The 25,784-nt window shown below is 38.1% G+C and overlaps 1 protein-coding gene and 1 long non-coding RNA gene across 3 annotated transcripts in view; one reads left to right on the top strand and one right to left on the bottom strand.

Moving 5' to 3' along the window:
- Positions 1-25,784, top strand: part of USP6NL (USP6 N-terminal like) — a 183,583-nt gene that overhangs the window by 24,101 nt on the left and 133,698 nt on the right. The gene's annotated exons all lie outside the window — the stretch shown is intronic.
- The window catches only part of LOC122240216, an 83,288-nt gene continuing 75,112 nt past the window's right edge, over positions 17,609-25,784 (bottom strand). The window contains exons 4-5 of the long non-coding RNA XR_006219599.1: positions 21,544-21,627; positions 17,609-20,375 (exon numbers count right to left, since the gene is read on the bottom strand). This is a non-coding gene — a long non-coding RNA (uncharacterized LOC122240216). The remainder of the gene's footprint in view (positions 20,376-21,543; positions 21,628-25,784) is intronic.

Below are 25,784 nucleotides of genomic sequence, written 5' to 3'. Positions count from 1 at the left end.
TGCAGTACTCTAAATGTAGTTTCCTTATGATTTTTTAATACTTCGTTTCTCTGGTTACTTTATCGTAGGAACACAGCATACGTATGTCGCACGTGACATGAAATATGTGTTAATCGACTCTTTATCTGTAAGGCTTCTATTCAAGAGTACATTATTAGTAGTTAAGTTTTGGGGGAGTCAGAAGTTACAGGCGGATTTTCAGTTGTGTGGGGGTTTGGTGTCTCTAACTCCCCCCTTGTTCCAGGGTCAACTGTATAATCATTGATTTTTAATTCGGGGGAGGGGGCTGAATTTGGGAGTGTATGGAGACTTTTGGTCGTTCTAGTTACTGGGGAGACCTACTGGCGTTGAGTGGGCAGGGGCCGTGTACGGAGTGCAGTAGACCCTGTTGAGAGATACCGTGTGTCACCTGTCTGACGTGTGGCAGCCGTACAGTGTAGGTGAGGTGATGGAGGATGCCAACAAAAATTGCTTCTCAGGAAATTCGTTAGTTCAGTTTCTTGGTTTAAGGCGCTTCATTGTGTTAAGACGAACCATCAAAAATGGAATATACTTTACTTTTAGCAATTTGTCATCTTTTTGACTGCTACAGAAAAGTGAGTAATTCTTAGTTTGGTACTATGGGACATTGAACATGAGTTTAATGTAGTATTTCTTATAGAGTATATTCAGTTACAGTATTCAAATACAGTAGAAGGGGACGCCTGAATGGCTCTGTCACTGGAGCATCTTGATTTTGGCTCAGGTCATGATGCCGGGGTCGTGGGATTGAGCCACGCGCTAGGCTCTGTGCTGAGTGTGGAGGCTGCTTGGGATTCTCTGTCTCTCTCTCCCTCTGCCCCTCTCCCCCCGTTTATGTGTACGCACGCTCTCTTGCTCACTCTCAAATTAAAAAGAAAAAGAAGTGTAGTAGAAGTACAATATAGTATTAGGTTTTTGTTAGGAGGTGATTTACATTATTTTGTATCTTGTTTTGATATTTTTTCAAACTTGTAACAAGAAACGTTGTAAACATAGAACCCAAATTCTTCATATACCTTTATCTGATGTACCAGTTGTTTACATTTTGTCCATTTGATTATCTTTCTTGCACTCCCTCTCTCTGTCACACACACACACACACACACACACACACACACACACACACACACATCTATACATACATCTATACATACATATATAGAAGAAATTGATTTGTAGTTAAAACATTTTCTGTGAAAATCGTTTCCTTTTATTAAAAGTCATTTAAATTCTTAGCATAAATGTCACTTATTATAATGTTACAATATAATCTCAGTAAAGCTTCTGAATTACTTTTGCTAGTTAAATCTTAAAATTGCAAACCATTTACCAACTGCTGTCACACTCTCATTGTTTAAACACTGCATTATTTACATGGGTTTTGTAACCTGTGTCATTAGGTTAGTGAAGAATGTCATTAATGTTTTTCTTTTAGATCTACAATATACTGCATAATATAGATAACCTTGGTATATAGGTCAACTTGAATGAAAATTCTTCAGTATAGCACAAAGCAGGATGCTCCAAACCACCTCTTTATAATAGTTTTAAGGTACTCTATTCTGAAGAGAAACTCTTTGAAATCCCATTCTGGGAGAGTAAGTTTTCCGGCGGCAGTCTTCTTTCAAGAGTCGCAGAGACCTGGGTTGGCTTTGCTGTTGACCTGCCGGCCACTCACGGCGCCTCCATCCTCCCTACCCCTCCCTGCCTCCCCTGTGCCCCTGGCCCTTTCCTTGTTTGTCAGCGTGGGGACTGCAGCTGCGCTGTCTGGAAGCCTTCTAGCTCTGGAATGTATGATTCTATTAGTGAGAAAATGTGCATTTCCACTTTTGCCTGTAGCAACGTAACTATTGGATAAAATGAGATTTGTGTCTATTAAGCTAAATTAAGACAACGGAAACATGCAGTTTTCAGGGTTTGGGGCTCCTCGTGTTGCTTCATGTTGGCATTTGTGTTCTGGTTATTTCAGGGGTTCTTTTGTTGCAAGTGTAGGCATGTGTTCTCTGTTCATTCTGCTGCTTCTCTAGGCAAGCAGAGACAGAGGGGAATGTATATTTAAAATTAATAGCCTTAAATATTCATCTTGTTACCTCTCATTAATTTCAGAAAATAGATTGATTTATACAGTTTATCCTTGAATCCATGTTATTCGAAGTGATGTACTGGTTCCATATCTTTTTTACATTAACTTCTCTAAAAATGAATGTCTACCTGAAAATATTATGTATGACTTAGTATTTCTCATTTGTTAAAAGACACAAGTGGAAAGCACATCTTAGTGATTTTCATTTTTTTTTTTTTTTTTGTAAAGTTGTTTATACAAACTCAACAAAGGTAGAACTGCCTCAGGGAAGGTCTAGGAAAACAACACCTTACAACAATGCACTTCTGAAGGCATAACTTTACAGCTAGGAAATGGCTATGTTGTAAACCTTTACTGAGAACTCAGCTCACTTCAAAGGAGAGGAAAAAGGAAAAGAAAGGCTATGTTGGATCATTTATTCTTCTTGACTTGCTGTATAAATTAGATCTGTATAGAATACAAGAGCTCATGCTGGTGCAAAACTCCCCTGAGTGTAAAGGCTGAAGTCTGAATTTTAAAATTTGGAGATACAGGTGAATTCTATATGGAGGAAAGATGGCAAAGTGTCTTACTTTGACTGTAATTAACACAAGCAAGTGATACTTGTTATGTAGTCTGACTAATAAATCTGCATATATTAACATTCAGTTTTTTGGTTTTTTGTTTTTTTTTTTTTGATAGTGTCTGGACAGCTATGTATTATCACATTTTGGCTCAAACACAAATAGACATTTTCTATTAAGGGAATTTGAGCCTGTCAGTTTGTATGATGGATGTCATTATACAGTTGTCTCCTCATTTTCCACAAGTGTGAAATTGATATTAAAAATTTCCAGGCCTCTATCTTTCTCCCTCAAAATTGATCTAAAATAGTGTTTTAATATTACAATGCCTTTTTCTCTTTTCGAGATGGACAAGGTGACTATGAAAGTAATTCTTTCTAGCCTCTCTTTAAAGCTGTTGGTTAGAAATGGTCAGGAACAGAGTGAGAATATCTTCCCAGGTCTTCCCCTTTCCCCAGTCTCCCCTCTCCTACTTCAAGCACACTGAGTCATAGGTTAGTTATTAAATTCATGTTCAGAGATAGTGGTCATGTGCAGGCACTTGATTGTAGAGTGCTATTTTTTGCCCTGAATTCAGAAGCTGACTTCTGCTGGCATCACCTAGGTACCCTGGAATCAGACCGGTTTTCTTTCCCACTCACACATTTGGAATATTCATGTGTTAATTAAGCTTTAAACAATGGAACGTGAAAAGATTTCAGTAAGACACTAATCTACACTCCTACACGTTTGTATTAAATTGTGGAGTATTGGCAGTCACAGTGTCTTTTAAAAAATAGTTGCCTGTCTCAGATTCTAGAAGAATGGAATAGTAATGGAAGTTACAAGGATGTGTCAGTAAAGATTTCAGCACTCTCCAGTAAAGCACTGTGTTTGATGTTCTCCCTGGTTAACTGTGTTATGTTCTCATGAGGAGTGATGTGGAATAGGTTTGATTGATTGTAATTTAAAAGAAATTTGAGAAGACAAACAGGTACACATTAAGTTTTTATATAAATTCACAGTAATTGGTCTTGTTTATTTTCTTTAGGTAATAACTTTTTGTTATTTTCTTTTTTTTTTAAGTTTCTTTATTTCTGAGAGAGAGAGAGAGAGAGCGCGCGCGCGTGGGCATGAGCGGGGGAGGAGCAGAGAGAGGGAGACATAGAATCCAAAGCAGGCTCCAGGCTCTGAGATGTCAGCAGAGAGCCCGATGCAGGGCTCGAACTTGCAAACTGGGAGATGTGACCTGAGCCCGAAGTCGGATGCTTAACCGACTGAGCCAGCCACCCAGGTGCCCCTGTTATTTTCTTTATGTAGATGAAGTGTGAAGTGTTCTAGATTAGGAAAGGAGGGGCTAGGTCTTACAGCATTGGAGGAACATTGCAGACTTGTTTACTTGTGACAGTTATGGTACCACAGATTTTGAATTTGATTTTCAAACCTTCAGTTTGTTGCTTTGACTGCATCAACACGGCTTTATATGCTAAATGATTGATACAGGCTGTTAAATCATGATCACTAAGATGCATTTCATTGGCATGCTTTATTATCAAAAATGTTGTTTTTGATGCTACCATCAGAATAGCCTAGAAGCTATTTAAAAGAGGGTTTCTTTACTGCTAACTAAGGGGAAATCTCGTCACTTAGACTCTCCTAAGGAAACGTGCTTTTCCATTGCCGTGGTCTTGGTCCAGGTTGCCCCACATGGAGTCAGTAGGGCCACTGTGATTTTGTTTTTGTTTGTTTTTTGCCCAAATCAGCCTTAAACGGTTTATGGGAACTTTGTACTTACATGTACCTGTAGGTGTGTTTACTGATGTGTGTGGGGAATTCTGTCCAGGACAGGAGAAAGACCCTACTCCAACTTTCTCAGTACCCAAACTGACTTTGTTGAGAGGAACTTAGATCTCAAAGGATTCCTTAGTAGAAGTAACTCTGTACTTAAATTACTTTAAAGTGTTTGATTTGTATTGCAAAAGTGAAGTCTTTATTCTTTTCCCCTAAAATGTGTTGTCAGAATTGTTAGCCATCAGAAGTTTTGGTCTCACTGAAGAGATGTGCTTTTCTGACTCAGTGCTGAGCTGGATTCTGGTGGAAAATAACAGTGTTGAGATCGGCAAAGTTTTCCTTCTGATTTCTTCCTTTGATTAGCGTGTATATCTTCTCAAGAGGTGAAATTCTACCTCTCCTTCCCGACTAGCCCAACTTTATTTTTTCATTAAGTTCAATCCTTTATTTTTTTTTTTATTTCTGAAAATATGTTTTATAAAATCCATATTGCTTATTTGTTTTGGAACCATTTGAGAGTAGTTGCATGTATGTCACCCTCCTCCACACATTTGTCTTCAGTGTGCAGTTGCGAAGAATATTTTCTTTCATAACCACAAGGAAATTACCAAGTAGGTAAATTATGTTTATCTAGTCTAAAGTTCTTGTTCCACGGTTCTGTTTCCCAGTAATGCCCCGGAGTGCAGATTTGCCCCCGGTTGCAGGGTCCATCCAGGTGTTACCCACCAGCTGCGTTCAGTTATCAGGTCTCCGAGGTCTCCTTGAACGGGGGGCCTCAGGTGTTCTTTATCTTTCATGAGATTGGTGTCTTGAAAAACTGCAGCCCCACTGTTTTGTAGAGTAGCCCCCAGATTCAGGTTGTCGGTGGGTTCCAGTAGTGGAGTCCCTCCTAACGGGTGTGGTGGTTTGGGGACATTCCTCCAGGAAGCTTGTCTGCAAGAGAAAGGAAGACTGCATAGTGATCTCTTTACTTTTTCCTATTTAGCTTTTCAACAGGAAAATTTCCCGTTTCTTCCTTAATTGAAATAGGATTCATATCTCTTGCATAAGAACAGGATTTATTGCTCTGGTTTACTGGTTTCTGTTTGGCTTTTATTACGTAGGCTTGAGGAAAAAATGGCATGAGATATTTTCTAGAATGAGGTGACCTTGAAAGGAGATAACATTCAGCTTTTATCAGGAGAGATTTCTTTCTGCCCAATTCCCATTTTAAATTATGCTGACAAAATCTCAAGGTGCTGTTGAACAAATTTTTTTTTTTTTAATTTTTTTTTAACGTTTATTTATTTTTGAGACAGAGAGAGATAGAGCATGAATGGGGGAGGGGCAGGGAGAGAGGGAGACACAGAATCGTAAGCAGGCTCTAGGCTCTGAGCCATCAGCCCAGAGCCCGACACGGGGCTCGAACTCACGGACCGCGAGATCGTGACCCGGGCTGAAGTCGGACGCTCAACCGACTGAGCCACCCAGGCGCCCCGAACAAATGTTTTTAAGGGATAAGGTATAGCACTATTGGATTTGTTTCCTAGCAATCAACCAGCTGTAGCTCTTTATGTATCAGTTGAGATTGCTTCACTAAGGATTAGCTTTTCTTAAAAGCTGGTGCCTCTTTGTCTTTGTCCTAATAAACTTTTTTTAGCCAAAAATAGAATAAATGAACATATCAAGACGGATTCTTGTTAGGTTTTAGAGATTTATGGGTTTTATTAGATTTTAATGTGAAATGTCAGGATACTTACCATCTATAGTAATGTCTCTTAAAAGTTTAATAATTGCTAGGTATAGTGAAAGCTAGAAAATTAATTTGGAATATTGCAAAGTATAAGAGACTCAAATCTTACTTTTTAGGCAACTTTGAGACACATGATGCTATAAGTTGATTTCTTCAAGTATTTTAAAAGTTAGGGTGTTTGAATCTGATTGTAAAACAAATTTTAAGGAAGGGAATGTATTATTTTGAATAATCATTATGTCTTTAGTATTAACAGATACTGATGAGTACCTCCAAGTATACTGCTGCTAGGTTGGTCTTTGGGCACATAGATCAGAACAAGACAAGCATGGCCCTTGGCCTCTCGGAGCACAGAACTAGTGGGGAAGACAGATGTAGCAGTGTTTTTAATACAAAAAGGGAAATGTGGGAGTCTGCAGGAGCAAGGGGACCGAGCTGCTGGGAGGGCCGGAAGACTGCAGTTAGGAAATCATGTTCCAGCTGAGGTCTGGCTAAGTGAAGAGGGGGAGGGAGGGGTTTCTAAACAGAAGGAACAAAATGGATGAAGGCCTGGAGTTGAGAGGTGGAGATTAAGAAATGAAGGAAAATTCAGCATTGGTATAAATAAGTGGTGGGAGGAGGTTAAATTTGTAGTTTTAGCTTAGATAAACACCCCAGTGTTGCCTCCATTTTATTTTTTATTTTACCTAATTTCATCAAAACTGGTCTGTCTGTTTAATCTTTCCAGTCCCTTTTTCCTTATTTTTAAAGTATAATCATAACGTTAAAACGCATACATTTTGGAAATGGGGAGAAAAAGTCGTGGTAACCCCATTACATTAAAGCAGCCATTTACGTTTTTGCATATGACCCTGTACTCTTGTCCACATAATATACATTCTTGGGGCACCTGGCTGGCTCAGTCAGAAGTGTGTGACTCTGATCTCAGGGTTGTGGGTTTAAGCCGCATGTTGGGTGTAGAGATTACTTTAAAAATAAATAAATAAACTTCTAAAAATGTATGTTTTTATATAACTTGATTCATAATGTATATGCAGTTTTATATTTGGATTTCTAACGTTGAGTTGTGTTTAGGCAGTTATCCTATTTCTGTAATTGTTTTTCATAATTCAAATTTATAATTATCATATTCCTTAAAGGTAATGATGCATAGTAACTTATTTAACCATTTTCCTATTTTTAGGATGGTTCAGTTTTTTAAAAACATTTGCAGAATGAATATCACTGGTGAATTTGACCCTTTTCTTTAATAAAGGGAAGTAGAATGAATTCCTTAGGCTAGATTCATAGACTGAAATCTTTTTGCCTATGTCTGCCTATCTTTTTTTTTTTTTTTTTTTGCATGAAATTTATTGTCAAATTGGTTTCCATACAACACCTAGAGCTCATCCCAACAGGTGCCCTCCTCAATGCCCATCAGCCCTCAGTTTATTCTCAGTTTTTAAGAGTCTCTTATGGTTTGCCTCCTTCCCTCTCTGTAACCTTTCTTTTCCCCCCTTCCCCTCCCCCATGGTCTTCTGTTAAGTTTCTCGGGATCCACATAAGAGTGAAAACATATGGTATCTGTCTTTCTCTGTAGGACTTACTTCACTTAGCATCACACTCTCCAGTTCCATCCACATTGTCTGCCTGTCTTTCTTAAAAGACTGTACTTAACTAACTTACAGTTACTCTGGTAGTTGGTATACAGGAATATATTTCACTGTGACCAGTTTAGTAGGCTCAAAATAGCATTATAAGTTGCTTTTAGGGGTGCCTGGGTGGCTCAGTTGGTTAAGCATCCGACTTTGGCTCAGGTCACGATCTCACAGTTCGTGGGTTCAAGCCCCCACTTCAGGCTCTGTGCTGACAGCTCAGAGCCTGGAGCCTGCTTCGGATTCTGTGTCTCCCTCTCTCTCTGCCCCGCCTCAACTCATGCTCTCTCTCTCTCTCTCTCCCCCCCCCCCAAAAATAAACATTAAAAAAAGGTTGCTTTTAGTTGCATATATTTAATTTTTTGACAGGATAGCTTTTTCCCCCATCTGTATTGTGGTAAAATACAGATAACGTAAGATTTACCATCCTAACCATTTTTGAGTGTCCAGTTCAGTAGCTTTAAGTATATGTTCATTGTTATGCAACCAGTCTCCAGAACCTTTATGTTGAAAAATTCACACTCTGTACTTATTAAGCAACTTCTCATTTCTCTTCCTCTAGCCCTGGGCACCCACCACTCTGTTTTCTGCTTCTATGAATTTAACTTCTCTAGGTGCCTCATGTAATTGGGTTCATGCAGTGTTTGTGTATTTGTGACTGGTCCATTTCACTCAGCATAATGTCGTCACAGTTCACCCATGCTCTAGCAAGTGCCAGAATTTCTTTCCTTTAAAAAAAAAAAAAAATATATATATATCTATATCTCTAAATATGTATAAAATATAATATATAATATATATGATAATATATAATATATAACAATATGTAATTTATATATTTTTAACATTTGTTTAGGTTTGAGAGAGGGAGAGAAAAGGGGACAGCGAGCGAGAGAACGAATGTGAGCAGGGGAGAGCTAGAGAGAGGGGGACAGAGGATCTGAAGCGGGCTCTGCGCTGACAGCAATGAGCCTGACTGGGGCTCAAACTCACGACCTGTGAGATCATGACCTGAGCCAAAATTGGATGTTCAACCAACTGAGCCACCCAGGTGTCCCAGAATTTCCTTTAAAAGACTGAGTACTGTTTCGTTGTTTGGACGGTACTGGCCAGCTTGGGTTGCTGCCACCTTTTGGCCAGGGTGAGCAGTGCTGCTGCGAACACAGGCGTTGGAGTATCTGTCCGAGACTCACCTTTCGGTTCTCTTGAGTAGATGCCCAGAAGTGGAATTGCTGGATCGTAGGGTAATTCTGTTCTGTGCTTAATCTTCTGAGGAACTGCCTGTGGTTTTCCACAGCGGCTGCACCATTTTACATTGCTCAAGGGCTCCAGTGCCTCCCCACGTCCTGGTCCACACTTGTTATTTTCTGTTTTGGTGGTTTTTTTTTTTTTTTTTTTTTTGATAGCAGCCAAGCCATTCTAATGGGTGTTGAGGTGCTATCTCGTTATTAGGGTAACTTTTTTCACTGTTTACATTTTTTCTTGTATCATATCCTTTTAAAATAGTCCTTTCTTCCAAAATGCTTATTGGAAAACCACAGATTTTAACTTTGGATGATGCTTTTGCATCTCCAAAAATGTATTATGAAGGGATGTAGTTTTTTAATGTATATACAGAAATTTTATATGTTTCTTTTGGGACATGGGTCATTTTGTTATGGGTAGCAGAGAGATAATACATAGTATACATAAAAGGCAGAGGGAGAGGGCGCCTGGGTGGCTCAGTCGGTTGAGCGTCCGACTTCGGCTCAGGTCATGATCTTGGGGTTTGTGGGTTCGAGCCCCGCGTTGGGCTCTGTGCTGACAGCTCAGAGCCTGGAGCCTGCCTCGGATTCTGTGTCTCCCTCTCTCTCTGCCCCTCCCCCACTTGCACTCTGTCTCTCTCTGTCTCAAAAATAAATAAACATTAAAAAAAATTTAAAAAAAAGGCAGAGGGAGAAAAAGGTTTCAGAAAGAGGAAGAATGGAGAATAAAAGGTATCAAAGATCAATTTTGCCTGATATATTAGTCTGTCAGGGACTCTGTTGGTCTTACTTTCTGTTAAAATTAATGTGTTATGGTGAATTACAGGTTTTGTATTATGGAAACTCCAGAAAGATCTTTTTGAATGTTAGAGGGACTTCTATGTTTATATACATAAGCACTTTTGTGAATTTTATGGAAATGTCTGTGTCTTTATATTTTGTATATATACGAATGTGTGCATATGGACATTTGATCTTAAATGTGAATATCTATTGAATTGTGATTCATCCAAATTGAATCGACTTACTCCCAGATTTAACTGCTTTTTAATGTATTTTTTTATGGTAATGAAATTTTAAAAACTAATGTTATTTGACAGCTTTGTTAGATAGAATCTGGAGTGGGTCAGATTGCTTGGATGCTGTGTTTTCTTTGAGTCCTTGATTTTAGAAATAGAGTCATATTTAAGTTTCCTCATTATGACTAGAAAGTCTCTTTGCTTTCTCTTTTTTGTGTGTCCATCTGCATGTGGCTTTGGAAAGCCAGAAGAGTCATTTCTCCATAAAGGGAAGCTTTCTTTAAAAATCACAATGTTGGGGCACTGGGTGGCTCAGTTGGTTGAGTATCTGACTTTGGCTCAGGTCATGATCTCACGGTTCGTGGGTTCAAGCCCTGCCTCCGGCTTCCTGCTGTCGGCTCAGAGCCAGCTTTGGATCTTCTGTCCCCCGCCTCTCTCTGCCCCTCCTCTGCTCATACTCTCTCTCTTTCTGTCAAAAAAAAAAAAAAAGTAAAACATTAAAAAAAATTCAAAATGTAATTCAGAAATTGGAATACAACGTTCAGTTATAATGTGTTGTGTATAGCCTTTAATTCCTACCATTTTTCCACTTAAGGACACTCTCCTGTCATCCTGTAACTACTTGCAGGGGTTATTTCAGTTGTAATTCAGTAATTAATTGTGTAATTATGTGTTTAATGTTAATTTCTTTTGGTAGAACTGAAGGAGATGATCACTCTTATAATACCAGCACCTGGCATTGTACCTAGTAGAATGTACGAGGTGTTTAATACTCTGTATGGATGAGCAAAATTTTACTGCCTTTAAAGTGAACTTATGATATAAGTCAGTACGGTAAGAATTTCTAGTGTTGTGAAGATAAGCTGGGGTAATGTATTTTCATTCCCCATGTTTGTGAATTGTACTTTGCACATATTTATGGCAGTTTCTGCTGAGCCACAGAAAGTACAGAAGCTTCCAGCAAGCTACAGAAGTTTCTTGGCTGCCTGTTACAAGCAAAGTGAATTGCCTTTTGATAAAATAGCTTTAAAACTGGGTTTAAAAGAACTGCTAACTTAATTACATCACAGGTACTTCTGTTTGTAAACAATTACTACCATCTACTGTGCTTTGCGTTATGTGGAAGAAGGACACATATTCTGTTGGCTCTTTCCACATTCTGCAAATTCAGGACACTTTACCTTTCTGTCTTTTTTATTTTGTCTAACTTTTTTCTGTGAAAGAAATCTGCAAAGATCGCTGATGAGCTCGACATTGTTCATTTTTAAATACCCCGTATGAATTATTAGGAATTACTATAAACACCTGAGCACTATTTGGACAGAAAATATTATCAATATTTGGTACAGGAAAAGGTATGTGGACAAAAGCCAACAACTTTTATTTTTATAATCGACATACATTTTATTCCATATTGATGAGTTTGTTGAGCTTGCTTTTCAAAATTGTAAAACACAGTGTTTATATCCCCCCCGGCCCATAAAATCTAAATAGAATAACAGAGAAGTGAAGTATCTTAAGTTGATTAACCCAAGAGGAGACCAGTCAGAAATGGGTTTATAGTTTAATATTCAGAAGCTGTTTTCTGTTTGTGGCCAGTTGACATCTTGAATATTTACAGATTGTTTTTGTCACAACAAGCGTGGCCTCTCACATGTTTTTTTTCCTCATTTATCTACATGTTCTGAAAAAACTGACAGTAGCTTTATTCTAAAATATATTTCCAGGAAAGCCAAAACAGTTTTCTGAAAAGTGCATAGAAAAAAATCTAAATCATTGCCAAGAATGAAAAGATGCTGGCCTGTTATTCATATGATCAAAAAAATTTTTGGACAAAGCACAGTACAAGTATCCTTGTCTGTATTTATTTTATAAAAAAGATGTTGATGAAGTATTTTAAAGTGTGTAAACATCTCCATTCCAAAAATGTATGTATGTTACCTCATTTTTGTAAAATCAAAAAAGTGCACGGGTAGGTCTAAAAGGTTGTTAGCAATGCTCATCTCTGTGTGGTAGGCCTAAGATTTTATTTTCTCTCGGGTTATTTTCATATACTTATTTTCTACAGTGACCATGCATTATTTTTGTAATAAGAAAACTATTAAAGATGTATATTGACAAAGGGAAGGAAATAGAGACTTAAAAAAGTTTTTTTATTTTTCTTTATTTTTTAAATGTTAATTTATTTTTGAGAGAGAGAGCGTGTGCACGTACGTGAGAGCAGGGGAGGGACAGAGAGCAAGAATCCCAAGCAGGCTCCACGCTGTCATCGCAGAGCCTGATGTGGGGTTCACACTCATGAACTGTGAGATCATGACCTGAGTTTAAATCAAGAGTTGAATGCTTAACTGACTGAGCCACCCAGGTGCCCCTCACTTTGTATTTTGATGTGGAGAAAGGAAAATGGTGTAAACTGGAGTGTCCCAGTAGGTGTGCGGTAGAGCGCGACAGCCCATCGCGCTACTTTGGTGTTATCTTGCTCTGTTTTCTCCCAGGCTTCCTCCCTGTGCCGTACTCTGGGAATGCTTGATTGGGAAGTAATGGGGAAGAAGAGTGGGATTAGTGAGTTTGGCCGTCGATAACAAAAATACAAAGAAAACAAGAATAAAGTAAGAATTTTTCTCTTGAGAAGAACTAGCACACAGGTGTGTGCAGGCAGTCCCTTGTTTTGTTTTTTTTTAAGTGTTTATTTTTTAAAGTATTTATCTATCTATCTATCTATCTATCATCCAAGTTAGTCTGTCTGTCTGTCTATCTATCTATCTATCTATCTATCTATCTATCTATCTATCTATCTATCTATCATCCAAGTTAGTTAGCCTATAGTGCAGCAGTGATTTCAGGAGTAGATTCCTTAATGCCCGTACCCCATTTAGCCCATGCCTCCTCCTGCAACCCTGTTCTCTGTATTTAAGAATCTTTTATGCTTTGTCCCCCTCCCTATTTTTATATTATTTTTGTTTCCCTTCCCTTATGTTCATCTGTTTTGTCTCTTAAAGTCCTCCTATGAGTGAAGTCATATGATTTTTGTCTTTCTCTAAATGACTAATTTCACTTAGCATAATACCCTCCAGTTGCATCCACGTAGTTGCAAATGGCAAGATTTCATTCTTTTTGATTACCAAGTAATACTCCATTGTGTGTGTGTGTGTGTGTGTGTGTGTGTGTGTGTGTGTGTGTACATACATACCACATCTTCTTTATCCATTCATCCATCTGGACATTTGGGCTCTTTCCATATTTTAGCTATTGTTGATAGTACTGCTATAAACATTGGGGTGCATGTGCCCCTTTGAAACAGCATACCTGTATCCCTTGGATAAATACCTAGTAGTGCAGTTGCTGGGTCGTAGGGTAGTTCTATTTTTAATTTTTTGAGGAACCTCCATACTGTTTTCCAGAGTGGCTGCACCAGTTTGCATTCCCTCCAGCAGTGCAAAAGAGATCCTCTTTCTCCACATCCTCATGCAGGCAGTCCATTGTAAGGGCACCTGTTCCATTTGTGGTCTACCAAACCACATTGGATCTCCCACATATAGACAATTACTGTTTTTGTTTTAAGCACTCTCTTCAGTTAAACTCTGTACTTTTTGGATTTATTTTTGTATTATTTCTTTTTAAAAAAAATTTTTTTTTTCTTAATGTTTTTATTTATTTTTGAGACAGAGAGAGACAGAGCATGAGCAGGGAAGGGGCAGAGAGAGAGGGAGACACAGAATCGGAAGCAGGCTCCAGGCTCTGAGCCATCAGCACAGAGCCCCATATGGGGCTTGAACTCACAGACTGTGAGATCATGACCTGAGCCGAAGTCGGACGCTCAACCGACTGAGCCACCCAGGCGCCCTATTTTTGTATTATTTCAGATAAAGTCTAAAGAGTAGGATATAGATGAAGTATATATTAAATATAGATTTTCTTTATTTTAAAAGCCTGTCTTCTATTTATTTTTTTAGAGAGAGTGGGAGAGCACGAGTGGGTGAGAGGGGCAGATGGGGAGATAGACTCTTAAACAGGTTCCACACTCAGGGGCCTCAACCCCATGACCCCAGGATCATGACCTGAGGCAAAATCAAGAGTCAGATGCTCAACCAGCTGAACCACCCCGGCTTTCCTAAAAGACTCTTTTAGAACACTTTTAGATTTACAGAAAAGTTGAGTGGAAAGTCCTGGGAGTTCCCTTAAGCCCCCTTAGAATACTCCCACCTTCCTGGTTTCCTGTTATTAACATCTTGCATTTTTGTGGTTCACTTACTGCAGTTGATGAGCCAATATCAACGCATTATTGTTAACTAAAGTTTACATTAAGGATCACTCTTTGTGTTGTACATATTATGGGTTTTGACAAATGTACAATGACATGTATCTACTGTTACAGTAGCGTATAGAGTAGTTTCACTGCCTTAGAAGTTCCCTATGCGACTGCCTATTCATCCTTCCCCCTCTCTTCTCAAATCAAAGGATTTGAGACAGCAAAGGATCACTCTGCTGTCTCCATAGGTTTGCCTTTTCTAGAATGGCATATGATTAGAATCTTATACTATGTAGCCTTTTCAGATTGGCTTCCTTTACTTAACATTTAAGGTGCCTCTTTTTTTTTTTGGTGGCTTGATAGCTCATTTCCTTTTATTGCTGAACAATATTCTGTAACCTGGATCGGAGCAATTTGTCTATCCATTCATGCACTGAAAAACAAAGGATTGCTTCCAGGCTTTGGCAATTGCAAATAAAACTGTAAACGTTCATGTACAGGTTTTTGTAAGTTTTTAACTCATTTGGGTGAATAACAAGGAATAATACAATTGCAGCATAAAATGGTAAGGGCTTGTTTAGTTTTGTAACAAACCACCAGATTGTTTTTTCCAAGGTGGCTGTACCATTTTGCATTCCCACCTTGTGTTCCCACTGGCAGTTAATGAGAGTTCCTGTTGCTCCGTCCATACATCCTTGCCAGCATTTGGTGTTGTCAGCGTTCTGCCTTTTAGCCATTCTAATAGGTGTGTAGGGGTGTCTTGTTATCTTAACTTGAAATTGCCTGAGGACATATGATGTTGAACCTCTTTTCACGTGCTAATGTACCATCTGTGTATCCTTTTTGGTGAGGTGATATGGAATATTTAAAAACCAAAATATAATTCTTTTCTTTTTTTTTATATATGAGTGAGAGTGCACATGCGTGTGCACACACATGCACATTGGAAAGGGGCAGAGGGAGGGAGGCAGAGAATCCTAAGAAGCCTCCATGCTCAGTACGGAGCCTGATGCGGGGCTCAATCCCATGACCCTGGGATCATGACCTAATCCAAATCAAGAGTCAGATGCTCAACCTACTGAGCCACCCAGGCGCCCCAATTCCTTTCTTTAAATAGTTAAATGTATCTCAGAAAAGTATAGCAAAAAGGAGATAATAAAAATTAATATGTAGCGTCACTTTTCAGAGGAAAAATTGCTGGTAACATTTTGATGTTTTTTTCTTTGTGCATACGTCTTTCTCCGTGTGTGTGTGTATGCATGTGATAAACACACTGAAATAGTGGAATCATGATTTTTGTACGTTTCATGTGTACTTGTACACATTAACTTTTCCTAGGTTATTCTTCTATAGCAGTGGTCCTTGAATGTTAGGATTGTTTGAGGGAACCTTTAAAATTTGTGATGCTTATGCTACACCCTTGTACAGTGAAGTCCAAATCCCTGTAGATGGACTCAGAAACCAGATTTTTAAAATTTTTTAAAACTTTTATTTATTTTTTTAAATCTTTTTAACGTTTTGTTGATTGATTGATTGATTGATTGATTGATTTAAGAGGCAGAGTGTGAGCAGGGGAGAGGCAGAGAGAGAGAGGGAGGCACAGGATCCAAAGTAGGCTCACGGCTCTGAGCTGTCAGCACAGAGCCTGAGGCAGGGCTCGAACCCATGAATGCAAGATCATGACCTAAGCCGAAGTTGGACACTCAACTGACTGAGCCACCCAGGCACCCCTTTAAAACTTTTAATTTCAATGTATAGTGAAGATTGAGAACCACTGGTGTCAATATGTAAGAAAAAATATAATTCCTCAAAGATAACACAAAATATGTGATACCCCAAACAGCGACACAAAGATGTGTGGCGTGTGTGTGTGTGTGTGTGTGTGTGTGTGTGTGTGTGAGAGAGAGAGAGAGAGAGAGAGAGAGAGAGAAAGAGAAAGAGAGAGAGAGGTAATGATAGATGGATAGAGAGATATAAAGGAAATCAAGGGAATGGTTAACTACTGGATTCAGGATGTTTGTTAGTTTGGGATGAAGCAGGGGGATGGGTTGGTGGTTGGGGGGGACTGTAGTTAAATGTAGATTATTGTTAAGGCCCTAGTTTTTGTTTGAGTGGTGCTTTGTGGTGTTTATTATTAAAAAGAAATATTGAGTGAATAAATAAAAGTGGGCCATGGCATGGACCAATGATAAGAACTGAGGTCTGTGATGAAAGCAGTTCTTTGTGCCAGGGGCCCAATGAGGACAAGTATTAAAGAAAACGATTACATCCCTCTTATAAGTGTATCTAGTGAGGTTTGAATAACGGTGGTTTGATACCCAAAGTCATCCATTTAAAAAATGAACAGGCCATTCCTGAGTAGCCAGAGATTGTATCTACTTGTTTTCCTGAAATCATACATCCGCTCTGCTCTCCTCACAGAGGCTTATCCTGTGCCATTTGTCAAAATAACAGATACATGATAAATTTTGATGAATAATTATTCACTTTAAATGAGTCTTTTATTAGAAATTCCTATCTTAGTAAGTGGAATGGGCTGATGTTACTTCGCCCTGATTAAAGGAGTTGTTGGGTTGTATTCCTCTGCCATCTGTCCTGTTTTCACCCCTTGAGCACTGTGCTGTAGCAAGATGGATCAGGGCGGACCTTGTTTTTATTTTTTGTTTTCTGTTTTGCAACGTGGGGTAGAGGTGATTGAGTAAAGGGACGCGGAAATGGAGAACCTCTGCTGCAGGCATCTTCTCAGGCAGGTCAGCTTTCGTGACAAGTACATATGGAAGTTAAGGGTCTGGAAATTAATTCTTTTAAGGCTGCCCGTGCCAGAGTAACCCCACAGGTATGTGTACTTTCACAATGTGCGTTCCAGGATTCAGAATGATCTTTGGGGAGAGGAGGCAAATGTGAGAATGCGTATAAATGTGTGTATGTATGTGTACACATACACAGACGACTGGCACACAGCATATTCACAAATGTGGAATTCTTTTTTACATTGTTAGTCTGGTCCTTTAAAATCCTTTGCTTTATGTGATTGAAACATACATAAGTACCAATACGTATATAACCTTTATAAACAAATAAATACACATGTATTGGGCTATGTAGTCAGAATTTTTTTTAAGTTTATTTATTTTGAGAGAGAGCTAGCGAGCGAGCAGGGGAGAGGCAGAGCCAGAGGGCAAGAGAGAATTCCAGGCAGGCTCCATGCTGAGTGTGGAGCCCAACGGCGGTGGGGAGTGGGGGGCTTGATCTCAGGAACTGTGAGATGATGTCCTGAGCCCGAATCAAGAGTCAGACGCTTAACCAACTGAACCATGCGGGCACCCCTGTGTAGTCAGAATTTAAGTTTATTTTGAAATAATTTTGGACTCAGGAAAGTGTTGCAAGAATAACACAGACAATTCTCATATTCTTCTACCTGGATTTCCCAAATGCTAGCGTTGTACCACATTTAGTTTCTCATTCTGTATTCATATTTTCCCCCCCCCGGACCAGTAAAGGGTACAGTGAAGTATTTACCCCTAAATACTTCAGGGTATATTACTAAAATCCAGGATGTTCTATTATGTAACTGCAGTATAGTGGTCATAGTTAGGAAATTAACACTAATAACCTATAGATGGTGTTGTTCCCAAATATCATGTATTTCCCCTCATCTCTTTCTGGCCCAGTGTGCAACCTGACATCATGCGTTACATTCTAGTTAACCTGACTCTGGACTCTCCTCTGATCTGTAATATAATAGTTCCTCTGTCTTTCATGATCTTCACATTTTACAGTACAGCTCCCTTATATATACTATATTGGAGTATGTGGTCTGATAGGTTTACTGATGCCATATGTGATAAAAATGCGAAGAGAATGAGAGAAACAAGAAAAAGCTGTTGGTTGCTTTGCAGAAGTTAAGGACTGACGGTAGTAAGTCAAACTGATTGCTCCGATTTTCATTTTCAAAACCAATACTGTTATCAGTGAGATGGGGGACGATGCAGATTGAATTTTATGGAAACATGAATATAGAAAGTCTTCTCTTCACTGATCAGATATGGAAGATAGAGCTGACTGAAGATAATGCCCTGTAGATCCCCTTCCTTGTATGGAAAGAGAAAAATACTGGGAGAGAGCAAAGCTAACAGCAAGTACCTTTCAAAAACATAATTTTTTTTTTCCAGAAGAGTGGAAATGGTTTCTCAGGAGCTGGAAATGCAAAGAATTGGAAATAAACTCAGTACATACCTAATACCTATTTTGTGCTCCGAACTGCCCTAGGAAATGGGGCCAGGGATTGAAAGAACTGGGTGGGGGAACTTGATTTGAGGAGTTCGATTTAGATATTGATGTGTCTCTATCAAGTCTTCAGAGGGAATTGTTAAAGGGCACGGTTTTGATGGGAGGTTGAAAACTTGGTCTTTGACTCATCTGAACTTTTTAATTTAGTTTGCAAGTATAGATATTCTCTTTAAAGAGAACAGGTAGTTAGGATAATTGTCATGTTTTGTCCTCCATTTGCAAGTAGTTTCTCGCTGTCATGGATTTGTAACACTAATGTCTTAAATTACCACCCATATGGAGAATACATTATGGGTGGATATATATGCACATGTTATAGCACCTCTTCTCTGAAGAGCTGAAAACTTCACCCTGAATTTTAAAACTATACATTTTTACAGAAAAGGCGTGATGTCAGAGAAACCAGAAGCCTTTGAGTTTTGGATCCTGTGTTTTACTTCCAGCCCTGGTTGATCGTGCACCTTAGTTGTCCAATTGAAAAATGGGAAAGTGACAAATAAGCCTTTAAGTGTGAGGACAAGGGAACTGCCTTTGATTGGCCCTGAGATCCATTATTTAATGATACATTAAGGATATCAAAAGTAACAAATGGGAAAGAAGAAAAACTGAGGGGACAGTTGGGAGGTACAGTAAGGAGAACACATTGCCGGTGGAGAATCATTCAGTAAATACAACGTTTAACCACATTAGCACCAAATGTCAGTTTTCTCTTTTCATTAACCCTGTAGCCCTTTGAAAAGGGGATGTGTATGGTAAATAGAATATGTAACAAAGGTATTCAGTATTAATTGGGCGTTGTTGCAGCTTAGGTGTTGAAAACTGTGAGGCAAAAATGGTGGTTATACCTGATTTGCACAGTCTCTGGCTCATGCCTCTTAGTGGTGAGGCCAACGAATTTCAACCCTTCAGGGATTTCTAGCGGGAAGTGTGAATTTAGACTTCTTTTCATGTACTAGGATGTCAGAGGTGTCTGCATGAGGAGGCGGGCAAGGAATTTACAGGATCATTTTTGGAGGTTCCTATCTGTTATACAGACCTGGGAGCTTGGAGTTTGCAAGAGTATTATTTTTATCCTCATTTTATCTTCTGTGTTTCAAATATGAGATTTTTGAGAAATTGGGAAAAAAAAAGTATTAAGGCTTTGCAGTGCAGGGTATTTTGGTTGACTGCTTCTGAGTGTTTTTAAAAACTTGCACATAGCATCTGTGATCCGCTATATGAGAATTTATAGCATAGCACTTTATTTTTCCTGTCATGACTTTTGTGAGAAAATGTTTTCACTGTGCTTAGTGATTTGCAGAAGATTGCCCACATTACGTTTGGTTTTGTTTTGTTTTGTTTATAACTGGTTAATGCTTTGTAAAATGATACATTTGGACTTTGAGGATGGTGGTTTTCACAAGTGCTGAAGTCACTTTGTATCAAGAAGATACAGCCTATCCTTTCGTTGTTTCTTATTAACTGCTTCAGAGCCTTCCTGGATAGCTAAGCAAAGCATGTATCTCTCTGTAGTTGAACGGTGTTCGTGCCGAGCTTCCCGAAAGCAGAAACAGCAGTGAGCTCTCGGTGATGAAACCTGTTGGATTTCTGGAGGAAGCAGCGTAGTCTCTGGCTTGTTAACTAGCAATGATTCAGGTCTTGCAGATTGTAAAGGATCTGGTGACACCATCGAGGCAAAAAGCAGCCAAAGTCAAGGAAGGTAGGAACATCGTCAGAATGAACAATCGGAGCACGTAGAGGTTTTTTACAAATATCGACCTAAAAGAACAGCTATAAAAAAGGAGTTTTGAGTTATCACATATGCTTTTGCTCTTCTGATAGATTATGGTAACTGAGAAGGATCAGGTAATGGCATAATTGTTAACATGTCTTATTGTTACTGTTTTTAAATGACAAATTAGAAGCATATCATCTTAGGAAAAGGTATGAAGAGTAAGGAGAGGTTATGACATAGCTATTGCAACAGTTTTTTTCACACTGGAAAGATCCTCTTGTGTCATGTATTTTGGAGATAGCAGAATAATTTATATAATCCTCTTTTAGTTTTAAAATACAAATGTTCATGGCAGAAATCAGAAAGGAACAAGCTAGGATTCTGCCTGTACCAGGGCAGAATAACTAGATGGTTCCTATTTGTATGGCCAGCTGATCAATTAATAGTTACAAATGTGAATTCAGCAACTGAATGGTAGTTTTCTGTCCTTTTTCAGTGATTAATTACTTGTTTCTATTTGTGATTATATGCTTAATTAATGCTGTTTATATTTAAAATAGTCCTTTATAGTCTGTGTCAATTTCAGATATGTTGAAATACATTTTCAGAATTTTTCTAAATTGCATCCCTGACTTGCAGATCTTAAAATGAACTAATGCAGATACACCTTTGAAGAAATATTCGTGTTTTTTGCTTTTTTAAACATTTGAAACCATAAATCTCCAAAATGACATTAAGGAATTGATTAAAAACATGTAAGTTTATAAACTTAGTTTATAATGCTGGCAATGTCATTAATTTAATCTGTGGTTTAAAATCAGTCAGGTGATAAAATTTGTATATCAGCTTTTCACATGTAAGATATCATACAGCATTTATTTTTGTATGATTTGAATAGCATAAATATATTTCAGATGATATAAAATATAGATTATTATGGATTTTTAAAAAACTTGTTCTGATCTCTATTTAAGTAAAGCTTATAAGATTCCTTAAATCCTGTGCAAAATTATCTAGAGTGGTGATATGAAATAGTATTGTGACACATAGTATATTCAGCCACATATAAAATAGTACAGCTGAAAGAAACCTTAGATTATCTTGTCTGTTCTCATTTTATGGAATAACATGGTATTTAAATGGGCAAAAATGCATGTCAAAAAGCAGAGAAACTATTGTTACTTACCTTTGAAAATGTGATAGTATTTAGGACACTTTACTCACCTCCTTTTTGCTACTTTATTTCCTCTTCTTTTTCTTCTGTAATAAGAAGGACTGAATTCCTATCTCTGGATGGCAGGATTCTAACTAAGAAAAAAATAAAAAGCTTACTGCTTTTACTATTTCAGGAGAATATAAATTAGTTAATTTAATCTCAATCTGTTTGAAAATGTCAGATTCATACAGTTTAACCTTTACAGATGGGATTTTTTTATTGGCATGTTTCTGCTAGTTTATATGTTTTCAGTCACAATCATAATTACTTGGAATATACCCAGGGAAAAGAGTAGTAATATTTTTCTTGTTTTTTAAAATGCATACATGTCCACAGCCTAATCATATTTGACAGGAAATGCCATATGAATATAGAAAATATAGTACTAAGAGATTCTGTATACTAAAGTAGTAGAACAGCTTTTCTTCTTTGATTCTTATGATTTTCAGGCAGAATTTTCTATGACCAGGAAAAACAGAGGCATGTTGTAGGCACATTGTTTTTCATAGACACTTCTTTTTTTCATACCTAATCTAATAGTGTTTTTAATCATGTAGCTAATATGTTTATTATTAGTTTTATCCTTTCTTAAAATATTATTACATTTTACCAATTTATAATATTGATAAACTGAGAAAAAGCTCTATAGATAAATATAAAACAATGACCTATAAAAAGAATTTTAAAACTCAGTTCTTTAAATATAACATGAATTTGGATGAATGTAGAGAGAGCCACATTCCAAAGTATTATATTCACATTAATTTTAGTAAATTGTATGGAAGAATTGATTTGTGAGGGGAAGTATCAAAGTTGGAGATGAAACCATTATGATAAGTGTTTTGAGAAATTGTCATAACTTAGTTTTCCTGGGTATGAAGCAGTAAGCAAACTTAATGTATCTTGTTATAGGTAGGACTCAAGGGTATGGTGAAGGATTATTTTGAGGAAGGAGGGAAATTGTGAAATATTCATAAATATTTTCTTTAAAATTTTCAAAATATCTGCCAAATCACTGCTTTGTCATTTAGTTGAAGTATTAATCAAGTATCCCAACCTACGTAGCACTTGGTGAAATTACTAAGAGTTCATGTTAATGCTTTGCGCGGAACTTAGAATTTTGCAGCGGTTAGCATTGTTAGAAAGGGAGAGAACTAGTGTTATTTGAAGTATGATTTTAGTGGATCTGTATTTTATATTTTAATAATGCAGTGGGGAGCTGATAGAAATGATTGACATTTGTAAGATGGTCAAAATGAATAGGCATAGATGTTTTGTAATACACCCTCGGGCAAAATAAAGGAAGATTAAGCAAAGGATAATTGGTCTTTGGAAAAGTATCCTTGTCTTCTGGGAAAGAGGGTCAGATACACATGTATATGTTCATTTGTCCATTCATCATTCTCCCATTTATTTATACATAAAGCCCTTGTCAAGTGCCCACTATATGCCAGTCACTGTGTTAGTCACTGAGGATACAAAGATAAGATCCTTGCCAGTGTCTGGGATATAGTAGGCAATCAGCTATTTGTTGAATGAATGAATGAGTGAATGAATGAATGAATGAAAGAAAAGAAAGAAAATATACATTTGTCAAGGTAAACTAGTCTAAGAGTTAGAGCAATGTGATCTTGTAGACCAAGGAAAGGGATGGAATGAGTGATTTTATGCTAAATGGAAACACAAACTGTCACAGTTTTCCTCTCGAATATCCTGGTAAGCCTCCGTCTCTAGGGCCAAATTGATGGAGGAGGTTGGGGAGGCTCCACACTGTCGAGCAGACTGGAAGTAAAACTGTACAATCTGTTCACATGTACAGAAGGCACACGTGTAATCACTGTGGCTGTGTGTCACTGAGCAGCCTGGTTTTCTTCTTTAAAAGCTTCATGTTTATTTGGATAACAATATTTAAAAAATAGTACATGTTTCCCTATCTTGTTAAACAGAAGTCTGATAAATATAAATATGATTCAGGTTCTTTATTCAAAATATTTTTTGTAGGTTGCAAAACCTGATGACCATGTTTATTAAAATTATTCTTAAAGTAAGAGTAGATTTAGAGTGAGACCTTGAAAATCCCTCCTGTTAATAAAGCCTATGAGCTTTGGTATCTGTCCTAACCTTTTTATTCCCACTTTTAAGCCTTAACCTCTCTCCCCGAGATCATTAAAGTAGCTTCCTCATTTATTTTATTTGATAAACACTCACTGAACATTTGTGACTTCTTAGATGCAGAGTTTCTCAGGGAACACATATGCAGGTGGTAAGAGACAAAAGCTAATAATTACAATAGTATGATAGGTGTTGTAGTAGACAAGGTGTCATGGGAACCCCATGGGGAACTGGCCCCAGTGTGGTAATTAGGAGAGCAAAGGAATTAGACTCGTTGGCGAAGTGACAGATGCTTTCACTTGAGCTAGGTGTCAGAGGATGTATAAAAACCTAGCTGGCTGGGGGTGTGGGGGGAGAGCGTGTAAAAGCATCCTAAGCCAAATAAACAGTGGACGGGAGCCAGGTAGCCAAACATGAAGAGACCTACATACCGTGAGAAGAAGTTTAGAAACCTTTAGATGATAGTGGGAGAAGGTGAGAAGACTAGTCATGCGACATTCTGTCATTTAACTGTATTCCATCCTTCCGTTGCTCTCTGAGATCACTTTGTGAAACAGTCTGTCATGCAACCTCGATTGGGATTTAACCTGTGTTTCTAGTGGTATTACTAGATCTCTCTGTGTGCTGTCTGTGGAGGCTCAGCAGAGTGCTTGCTGTGTCTCAGACGTGCTGCCCCATCAGGATGGCAGGTCCTTCCTCTCATCAGGTCAGTCTCCAGGGAGCAGTGCCAGCCCTCCAGGGAGCATTCCCTAACTTTCTCCCCTCAGCCTTCGAGGGCAGAATTAGGCATTCCTTTGTATGTCCTCAGCAGTTTACTTTTGCCTGTTACTGTGCCTTTAATATTCTGTATATTATGGTTATATTTGTTAAATTGGTCAATAAATGTTAACTGAAATAGTTGGCTCTTGAATAATGTGGGGGTTAAGGGTGCCAATCCCCACACAGTTTAAAATCCACGTATAACTTGACTCCCCCAAACTTTACTAACAACCTACTGTTGAGTGGAAGCCTAACTGATAATATAAACTGTCGATTGAGACATATTTTGTGTGTCGTGTGTATTATATTCTGTGTTCTTACACTAAAGCTAGAGAAAAGAAAATGTTGTTAAGAAAATCATAAGGGAGAGAAAATACATTTACAGGATAGCACTGTATCGACACTGTAAGTGTATGTCATCAGTTTACAAGATGAATAGTCTGTCAGTACCATTATCAGTATTGTCTTACATGATACAAAACATTGTAGCTGTCAAATTTCTTACTAACACTAGACATCAAAAATGAAAAGATAATGTGAAAAAGAAATTCATACCAGGTCTCATGATTCAGGCATTGATAATGAGAAAGCAGCAATAAGATTGCCTTACGGTAGCCTAGTGTAATCAATTCGATGGCTTCACGGGAGCCTAACCTGTATACTAATGAATAAATCATATAAAATTTTTATGCTATACAGTGTCACAGTCATATTCATGATAGCATATAGGAAACACTGTTACACTTTTTTTGTTTGTTTTGTTTTAGAAAAGACACTTACTTTTGATGATAGGCTGATACAAAGCTCCTCCAAGCATAATGTACGGTGGTGTAATTCTTTGAAAGCGAAGTTATAAACAGTAAGAAAACTAACACATTATTGATTTTATATTAAATGCCACTCACCTTATGCTTATCTGAGGATAGGCTATCTGCTTCCATGTAGGTCTTGCACAGGACGTTCTCCATGACAAATACTTAAGTGACACTGATGACGCAAAAGCATCTGCTACAGTTCATGCCTACAGTTGTTAGATGTTTGCACAAAGACACACATGTACGCAGCCAACATGTATTAACTGTGTGGCATGATGATTGTTTACTGTTTATTAAGTGGAAATGGGATCCTCATCCTTGTTGTCTTCACGTTGCCTAGGCTGCAGAGGAGGAGGAAGCGGGGGTGGTGGCGCCTTCTCAGGGGCAGCGGACGTGGAGGAGGAGGAAGGAGAGGCAGGTGAGGCGGGCACAGTAGGTGAAACTCTATGGAAATACATCATGGTTTCTGTCTGACTCTTTTGCTTTTTCATTTTTCCAAAAACATTCCCATACTTTACCAATCCTTCTTCCACCATTTGCTTTAGTTTCAGTGCCTGTACCGT

Source organism: Panthera tigris, chromosome B4 (assembly GCF_018350195.1).
Source record: "Panthera tigris isolate Pti1 chromosome B4, P.tigris_Pti1_mat1.1, whole genome shotgun sequence".
Lineage (NCBI taxonomy): Eukaryota > Metazoa > Chordata > Mammalia > Carnivora > Felidae > Panthera > Panthera tigris.
This window is presented reverse-complemented; position numbering and strand designations above follow the sequence as displayed.